The following is a 9,985-nucleotide window of genomic DNA, read 5'->3' on the forward strand; positions in this document are numbered from 1 at the left end:
TTATGATGCACAAAATACATCGTTGTTTTTTTTTCTATTATAGGCCTATATAATAACAATAATAGGCCTAATAATAACAACAACAACAACAATAATAATAATAATAATAATAATAATAATAATAATAATAATATTAACAATAATATCAAGAGCACTCAGTAGACAGCATATCTCCACCCACCGCCAATCTATTTCTATTAAAAATTCCTTTAAAAATATGTATTTTCAAATCACCAGCCACAATCTTCTTTTATATTAAAAATTGAGCAAGGCCTTAATGTTTGCGCCGATTTGCCGTCCAGACGCGAGCACAGCTCTGGAAGAAATATACCGGTATCGTAGTACCATTCTTTTAAATGACTTATTATTACTGGCACATTTTTAGCTCCTATTTATGTCTATTAAAATATCATTAAAAAACATTGGACGAGGACTTACAAAAGAACAAAGCTACAAAAGAAGCCACATAATATGTGAGATTTTATTATACAAATTACGTTAGTACAGTAGAGTGAAAGGAGCAGCAAAAAGTGGAACGTACCGCTTCAGTGATCGCGGCTGATACAAACACGTATGCTCACTAAACAACGTAATAAAAATATTATAAACTTTTTAAACTTTATAAAGCTTTAATATTATAAACAAAATTATTATTGCCTCATGTTCTTCTTTATTTAAAAGATAATTTGGCTTTCATTTTTAAAGGTCTTTCTAAATTATAGGTCGACTGGGCTTCACAGAATGATTATCTAAATTATACACCTGGGTGGATTCATAGGCGGCGATGGTCGTCCCCCACCCACCACCTTTAACATGTTAAGAGTGCTTTCAATTTTAGCTGGCAAAAAAAATGTACAGATTTTAAGTAAATAGTAAGCAGCTTCTTTATGGGTTGGGTCATTTATGAGAACAATTTTGAGGCTAATATTATTATTGGCTTTAAATCTCTCAAAAGACAAGACAGAAGACTGTTTCCCAATTCATTTAAACTTACGTTTTCTATACAGGAGTTCTCTTCTTTCTGCAACTCCTCCTGAAAATATCTGGACCCACCCCAGTACCTCACAGCAGTGTATTCAGTGCGTAGAGGTAAGTGGAACGTACCCCTTAAGTGAATACGGCTGATACAAACGGGTGTATGTTCACTAAAATAATTAGATTAAAATATATTATGACCATGTTAATCACTAAAATAAGTCAATATGTAACGAATAATGAATGTCACAGTCTACATCCATCACAACATTTTATCATGCATTGTATACTCTATAATAATAATAATAATAATAATAATGACAATAATGATAATGATAATGATAATGATAATAATAATAATAATAATAATGATAATGATAATGATAATGATAATGATAATGATAATGATAATAATAATAATAATAATAATAATAATAATAATAATAATAATAATAATAATAATAATAATAATTGTCGATTGTATTTTGTATAATTGTAGAGACCTCTATGGACTTAGCATTGTTACCCCCGATCATTGGATAAAGCACATATTGGAACACATACTCAGGTCCCTTGGGAGAATTACATAATGTTGCTGCTGTAATCAGCGCATTTTTGTGTTTCAATCTACCAGGTACTCACTTGTAGTCCTGGGTGGAGAGAGACAACCGTAGGTAAACTGCCTTGCCCAAGGACACAAGCGAAATACACAGTGAGGGATTGAACCTCCGACCTCAAGGTTCCGCTGCGCCAAACCGCTCCCTACACTACGGTATGAGCAGAAAAATATGATTTTAAATTTCAAACCTATATAATAAAAGATGCCCAATAAACCGATTGCTTGTCTTCGATCACTACCGGTTAGCATCTTAAATTTTGGCATACTAATTGATGTTTTTTTTTTTATCTCTCTTTTGTGGTAAGCCACTGCAAATATCTATTTATATATCATCAATATTAGCACACAATCATACCCAATCAATCCACAAGTAAGTAAGTTTATTATTAATACATCATAATTGGGCCTATTATATATTTTCGGGAAAATATTTTAACCATCCTTGTTTATATAGGTTACAGGCCTACAAGGAGCCTTGTTTTCGATTTTGTAACTCATTTTTTATCGTAATTTTTTCATGGTTTTTTTTTTTTATTTGTAAAAATTAATTTCCTCACACCAATTCAACGATAATAATAATAATAATAACAAACAAGGAAAATACTGTACATAGCATTAAACTATCATCAATTTAACATTCGGATCTAGTTGCTGCAAACTCAAACGCATGTAGAGCAGACGAACATTTTATCAGAAATTCACATGACGCGTTTGCTGTCAGAGTATATATTCTTAGTGTTTATAAAAGTGCTATAGTATGACTATTGCCTCTAGGTTTAATTGATACGATATTCAGTTTTTCTTTATAGAACGAGAACGAACTTAAATAAGGTATTACTTAAGATATCTTCACGTATTTCCACATTAATATCACTTTGGTGAATTACGTACGGCAAGTATTTCCGTTGATTAATCTTTAGAATAAACTTCATTTTAACAAATGAAATTTCAGTCATCGACCTGTATAGTAAAGGACATTTCTATATAATTCCACTTTAAACCATACTAACCTGGGAAATATCATCTACAAACATAACAAAATAAATAAGGGATACAATTGACAAACAACGAAAGATGTCGTTGGTCCATATATGTGAATATCAGGCCCCATATTACAGTATTACAGATACATATATGCCTACATGTATATATATATATATATATATATATATATATATATATATAATATATAACGTATTGTAGACTAATATGTGAAGCCAATACAAACTCTTGCATTTTGATGCAGCATTATTGCAGTATTATCGTTACAGTTATCTATAATATAGGCCTACTATAATACATCAAAAGGCATTTAACACAAGGCGGTTATTTACCTCTTTACGTATATTAATATGTATATATACGGTACATATATATATATATATATATATATATATACATATATATACACGGTACATAGGTTATATAGGCCTATATGTATATATATATATATATATATTATAGGCCAATGTTAGTATATACTATCATATCAAATTTAAGATACAAAGAATTTGACTGTTGTAATTGGAGAAATTATGTTGTGGCAAATATACAAAAGAAAGACAGCAAACAAAAAGTGGGCCTACTATTTATTGATAATCCCATAAACTAGCAGAAACTTCTTGAATAAGAAATCACAGAACACTAGTTTTATGAAAAGCCCAGAATGAAAAGTACGTATCAATTTCTAGTAAAACTCTTGAACTACAGTCGTCGATGGCCAAAAGACTTGTCAATTCATATCCAGTTTCACAGTTTCTATTTTAACCACGGACTCACGTCATCGATTCGTGAGCTTCGTAAAACAATTGTGGTAAGATGAGCTGCGAGGCTTTTCTGTGCACATTCGTAATGTACATCTTATTGTAATTTAGACTACAAGTTGTGAACTATATTCAGAGTAGCAGATGCACAAATCCAGGATAAACAGTCGCGGCCCGGAAATTAAGGAGTCTTAAATAGAAAGTTTGGAAACGGATCATTAGAAAGAAGATGAGACGAGAAATTAAACGGAGAGAATGAATTAATGGGGCGACAAGAGAAGATGAATAAAAGGTGAACACTAAAAGTACGAATGCTTTAATGAGGAAAGTCTGTAAATTGCAGTTGATGATGATTATTATCAGAATTATCATAAAATTATTTATAACAAATAATTACTAGATTTATTATGTCTGCCTGTAAAACAGAACATGATTTTACTCACTGACATAATGAGAACTTTTAAAATTGCAAAACAAAAAAGTAATTTGAAAATTATAAAGTAAACGCTATCGATGAGGGTGAAGTGGCGAGTTCTAACCATTGCAATATAGAACCCGACCCTGTGAAAGTCATTGGAATTGCAGTCTACGGTACTTTTCTACTCTTTTATCAAAGAGGATAGAATTGCAGTTCTATAAATTATTTGTATTTATGTTTAAATGGATGAGTGCAAATACTTCCATTTACCGGTAGATGTAACTACATGTAGTTTAAAGCACTTTAGAAAACGCAAATTGCGTTAAAATTAAAGTTTAATTACCGTATTTATTCGATTGTTTATTGTTGAGAAGGTTTTCTGGGGGGTTGTTTATTCGAGGGGGCGTTTATTTTAAGTGTTCATATGCCACATTTGTTGGTGTAAAATGAATACCTTTATTCTCAAATAAACGTTCCTTTAATTTCAATATAAATTTGGAACTACACATAGGCATAATTACCATCAAAATGTGTTATTGCGTGATTATAAAGACTCATTGATCCCAACCAGGTAAAAAAAAAAAATAATTCTACTGGACCACGACATTAGCAGAATGTGTTGAAAATAATGTTACTTCCATTAGATTTGTTTACAGTAATTTAGGGAGGGGAGGTTATCCGAGGAAAAACGCATTGGGGCATTTATTCGAGGGAGACGTTTATTCCAAATAAGGCTCAGAGGGTGCGTTTATTAAAAGCGGGGAGTTTATTCGAGTAAATATGGTATCAGTTTATTAATATTAAAAATAAATAGAATAAAGTGATATTTACTAAACACACTTCTATTTGTCCAAGTTTGAAGAAGACCACCAAAGTGGAGAATAGAAAACCCATGTGCAAAACATAGAAAGGCAGAAAAAAACGAAAACATAACAAAAACAAGCTTTTACACTGTCGCGGGAAAAGCCAATAATATACTAATAATAATCATATAATGAGTAATAATATGAATGAAGTTGGAGACAATAGAACACCGATAAAGAAAACATAATATATATTTTGTAATATAATAAACATCAATATGGTAATAAAAATATACCGGTACATATAAATATAGACAATAAAATTGAATTGATATATATTCCCAATGGTAAAATCATTTTAAATACTGTACTTCATTTTATTGTACGAAAAAAATAAAATGGCTTTTTATACATAACTACTGTGGTCATGACGTCATCCAATTGTTTTCGTATACGTGACGCGAGTTCATTTATATTCCCCATTAAATTATTTATTTTTAGATCTCTTTTCTCGATATTTTTCGCGACCTGTGTTTTCGCCGTCACATTTTTCAATTACTTAACAATAATCTTATTGAATTGTTATAAACACAGAGTACATGTGCACTATGTACGGACAGAAGAGGATACTTCAGAAATGAAGGTGAACAAATAATGTTCGATTATTGCATTACGATAGCTTAATGAGGAAAGTCTATAAATGGCGGATGGTGATTATCATAATAACGATAGCAATAATAATGATGATAATATTAATATATGATAGTTTGATTTATCCAGTGTTAAAAGTTTACTTATTATTTTATTAATTATGATAATAATAAAAAGAAAATGGTTATTAAAATAAATAGGTATAATTGAAATACAAATATGAACAATAATAGCATTAAAAACAATAACAATAAACGATAATAGCAACATAAAAACTAATAATTATTTATATTCTGATGACAATAACATTAAAACAACAACAGCAATAAAAATAATAATACTGTAATAATATAACTGTGTAATAATAATAATAATATAATAATATAATAATGATAATAATAATAATAATAATAATAATAATAATAATAATAACAATAACAATAATAATAATATATTAATAAAATACAGAAGGGGGTTCTTTAAAAATGAAGTTTAATATTGAATCTTGAAGTCATGTATAATATTCTTTCTGTTTTGTTCCCTACGCTCTTCCATCAAAACATGGTGTGCGTACGAATATTAATAAATACACCAATCCATTGCATGTGACCAATTACATTCCACCCACATGCGTATTAATTTGATTAAATAGTATATATATATATATAAACGTAAAAGATCAGGGAGTCTTCAGTTTTTGTTATACCTCCATGATTGTTCAATGTTCATTGCACTTTGCTTAATGCGATAAATCTATTATAGTTTTTACAAATGTGGTAAATTACCGTGCTGTGAATTGTCCCGCACCGTATAATTGAAAAAGTCGATAGTTGACGCAAATGTCGTTGATGGATGGATGCCGAGGTGTAGGACCATCTGAATATCATAATAATCCTGTGGTCTGGAGCTCAACAGTAAAACCTCTAAAAGAACCCCATGCATGGGTCCATGGACCCTTGAATGGGCTTCGCTATACGATGGGATTCTTTTCGCGATTACTATTGCAAACTAAAGAGGGGCTTCTTTTCAAAATAAACGCTGTAAGTATTAAGAATTGCTACTACAAAAGATGAAAATATAGACATTTTCAATATTTAAATAATGTTTAATAGCCTATAAAGAAAATCAATGAACAAAAAAAACATTTTTTTTTTCAATTATGACGACGGCAACCTAACTGCTTGACAAACCAAACAGCATGTTCGTTGAATTGTGCTAATGTCAAACATGTTCATGCAGTGGTGGCGCCAGAGGGGTCCGGGGGCTATAGCCCCCCCTGTCGGGCAGACAGTGACCCCGCCCCCGTCGGGGAAGACGAGTAAATTTATAATAATAATAATAATAATAATAATAATAATAATAATAACAATAACAATAATAATAGGCCCTAATAATAACAATAATCAATGAGACTAATTAAAAATAATTTGCGTTCTGTTATGACAAATGCTCGTTTAAATAGCCTCATGATGCTTGGAATACATCGTGATAGGGGAAGCAACCTCGACCTTGACAGCCTGGTTGACAGATTTCATGCAAAATTTCCAATATATAGAATTTCACTTCCCAGAATGAGGATTTCAAAATAAATTAGATGGTTACATTGCATACTCTTTGTTTCTTGTTTTATTCAAAATTTTTTGGTTTTGGAAGCTGATTTCAACATTAGAAAACATAGCAAACATGAAGTCATATTATAGTAGCTCGATGCCTATCAAATAAGTAATAAAAATTCGCCATAATTCGTCAAATACCCGTGGCTTCCAGCGGGGGCCCTGGGCGGCTCCCTGGTCCCAGCCAAGTGAGACTCGTTTCGCTCCACTAGCCCCCCCCCCCCCCCCGTCGGGGCGTCAGGGCCTTTACCCCAACCGTCGGGCAGGTCCTGGCGCCATCACTGTGTTGATGAATGTTTGGTGGTGGAAGTATTGAAATCCCCTGCAGATCTACATATTTTATATTTTCTACAAGGAGAAAGTAATAGGTCCAAAAGGTACCATTCGGAAGACAATCAAATAAAATTGATACTGGCCCTATCATAATCATCAGAGTGAACATAAACTTGCATCAAAGAGTACTGATATAGGCATTAAATCACTTAAACTATAAAATTAAACTTAAAATTTTTCAAAAAGTTCATTTCTGTTTCTATGACATTCATACCTTAAGTACTATATATAGCGAAAAGAATCCCTACTAATTATCTTAATAATGTGCTTCTTTCCGAATGGGTTTCTTTTCGAGATTGGCTTCTTTCCGAGATAAGGACCAAGGGGATTTTTATTAAGGTTTTACAGTAGTATTGCTGAGATACAGAGAAAGGCACGAGATCGTATTCAAGGAATTTCATATGGTCTATACCTATAAATTTAGTTGTGCAAAATTTGTTTTTTATGTTAATTTAATTACTATATTTTACTGAAGTGTATGTTTTTGATGTTTTTTTTTTATCGTACGTTTTTTTTTATATATGGGGTATGTAAGCAGGATCTAAGAACTGTTGTATAGTCTTTATTGGACTACATGTTGGTTCGTGTCGCTTTTAAGAGGCGTAGGCCTATATCCAAATAACTAAATAAGGAGGAAACTATGAACAAGCAGCTTTTCTTTTATCCATGGAACAAGTAACTCGTTATTTGTTTCAGCAATGTTATGATGACTGTATGATGTGATCTTAAGTTTTATCGCATACCAGAGTGTTAATTTATTATTTATCTGTATAGATTATCATTATGATAATAATCAACGTAAAATAATCTTTAACAGAGATTTATTGTTATAGGATACCAATCTAATTCATCATTAATATAAATCATCGAAACATTTAAATAATTATTTCTTCTCATTGTGTTTTAACAAACACCTCACATTTGCATGTAGTTATCCATTTTTTAAGGACAAGAAACCGTTTGATTGGATTGGATTTATTTGGTGTAAACACCAAGGATAGCCCACGAAAGTCTAGAAGAAGACTTATTTCCAGTGGGGTCCTTCTGGTGGTGATTGGGCAGTACACCGGGAGACAATCCCCTACTCTTTCCGAAGAGTGTACTGCGTTCTTTAACGTGCACATGGGCCATAATGCACACGGGACCAACGGCTTAAACGTCTCATCCGAAAGACGGTGCGCTATTGTAACTTATATTTCAGCCCTCTAGCTGAAACACACGGAGAGGGAGCGATGGGAATTGAACCGGGGACCTAGAGATCTCCACGGTTCAGCGCACACACAGCGGCAACCACCAGATTAGCCGTCTGAGCTTAGCTGCTCTCTCAAATCTCTCTTAATATCGGAGAGCAGTTATTTACTAATTTGTGAGCATAAACAAATTAGAAAAGACAATTAGAATCTACATGCTTGAAGATCAAATGTAATTTACTAATTCTAGATTAATACGGGTACTTTGATCTAATGGTTGGTGCCTTGCTAAAGAAGGTACGATGTTAAATTTTGTGGGGAAAAACAACATTTTTAAACAGTTTATCGCACTGGTGAGTTAACTATTGTACAAATTGATTAGGCCTATAATGCTTGGAATAACGTTTTCAAAGTACGGTAAGAGCAAAGCTGTTAGCGGATTCACTTGTCTTTTAGAACTATCAACACACCTGCCTAAATGAATAGACTATGAAGCGATAATGTAATCTATTCTTAACAATAACATTAATAGTTGTGATTTATGGTGACGTTAACATATGTTTAGTAAAGATAAGAATACATAAATAAAAAGTGCACATGATTGTGACAGGCTATATAATTCATTCCAATATGTCAATTGAAAGGGAATAATTACGGTATTTAATTCTACACAATAGGCGAGGTCGTACTGGTTATTTGTCGCTCCCTCGTAAGCCACACCTATCATTAATAACCATAAGCTTACAGCCATTCGCCATTTCTGTATCGTCTGTTAATTTCATCTGATCATTCGTGGTATATAGGCTATACCGTTACTTTTGTCCAAGAGTTTTTAATTATACCAGTACAGTAAAAAAATTAAATTTATTTCATTATCATGTATCATCCTTCACCATCATCATCATCATCATCATCATCATCATCATCATCATCATCATCATCATCATCATCATCATCATCATCATCATCATCGTTTTCGTCATTGTTGTCGTCCCTACTCAACGACGGCAAAATTATTTAAAAAAAGAAATTTAGTTGTAGACCTCGTTTAAACAAAGTGCACGAAAGGTACTGACTGGTCAGGCTGTGTATGGGCGTATCGTTTGTTCACGCTCTCAATGAGCGTAGTTGGCTCTCTTGTTCTATTTATATTCTTTGTAGACCCTGAGACAACTATAGTTGTCTCGTCTCAGGTAGACCATACCCGTTCGTTAACAGGTGTATGGAATGCAAATTTATCCCGTTTGGCATACCGGCTGCAGACTCTGACTCATCGATTGCTTGCAGTCTACCTGTCTGAACATGAATGTTTCATTAAACACACATAAATGCCCATCAAAAGAACATAAGCCGGCAGACTCACGCAATGAGAAATGGAAACGTCCATATTAAATGTAGCTTAGGCCTACTAAAAATGAAATATTAAATGCATTTTCTAACCAATGATATAGGACATGGGTAGGACACTGAAGTACTCAAAAACATAAAATACACACACACATCTTAAGAGTCGCATAACTATACTATAATACCGTAACAAAGTACATCCACTGAGAGCATCATCGCAAATAGCATTCGAAGTGGACAAAGCCCTACAACAGTTTTCTGATATTGTCGTCC

This window comes from Anneissia japonica, unplaced genomic scaffold (assembly GCF_011630105.1).
Source record: "Anneissia japonica isolate Jap-2015-1 unplaced genomic scaffold, ASM1163010v1 scaffold287834_len5846547_cov211, whole genome shotgun sequence".
Taxonomy (NCBI): Eukaryota; Metazoa; Echinodermata; class Crinoidea; order Comatulida; family Comatulidae; genus Anneissia; species Anneissia japonica.